The sequence below is a fragment of the Hippocampus comes genome, unplaced genomic scaffold (genome assembly GCF_001891065.2).
Source record: "Hippocampus comes isolate QL1 unplaced genomic scaffold, H_comes_QL1_v1.1 scaffold22, whole genome shotgun sequence".
Taxonomy (NCBI): Eukaryota; Metazoa; Chordata; class Actinopteri; order Syngnathiformes; family Syngnathidae; genus Hippocampus; species Hippocampus comes.
In genome coordinates this window covers 8,105,530-8,106,317 of record NW_017806175.1, presented here as the reverse complement: position 1 = coordinate 8,106,317, position 788 = coordinate 8,105,530, and positions in this window count along the sequence as shown.

Here is a 788-nt window from a genome sequence, read left to right as displayed (position 1 = left end):
ACAACATGGAAGCTCATGTCAGGCATCATTGCGGCTAAGATAAGTGGACGCATGGATCAATACATGAGCGAAGCAAAGAAGGGCATTGGTAGAGATACCAGAGGAGCCAAATATCAGCTCCTGGTTGACAGAACAGTCGCACAAGACTGCAGGTCCCGACATACCAACCTGTGCACAGCCTGGATTGATTCCAAGAAAGCCTACGAATCGATGCCACATACGTGGATCACTGAGTTGTATTAGGTGAACAGGACCCTAAGAGCCTTCGTTGCGAACTCGATGAGGATGTGGAAAACCACACTTGAAGCCAATGGCAAGCCACTTACCCAAGTGTCTATCAAATGTGGCATATACCAAGGTGATGCACTCTCCCCACTGCTGTTCTGCATAGGACTGAACCCCCTAAGCCAAGTAATCACCAAGACAGGCTATGGATGCCGCCTCAGAAATGGAGCTACGATCAGTCACCTCCTCTACATGGATGACATAAAGCTGTATGCTCAGAGCAAAAGAGACATAGACTCCCTGATCCACACAACCAGGATCTACAGCAGCGACATCGGGATGTCATTCGGGCTTGAGAAAGGTAGTCGGATGGTGACTAAGAGAGGAAAGGTAGTCCGCACTGAAGGGGTCTCACTCCCTGAAGGAACAATAGCAAACATTGAGGACAGCTACAAGTACCTCGGAATACCACAAGCCAATGGCAACCTCGAACTGACAACAAGGAAAGCGGCTACGGCCAAATACCTCCAGCGAGTGAGGCAAGTCCTAAGAAGCCAGCTCAA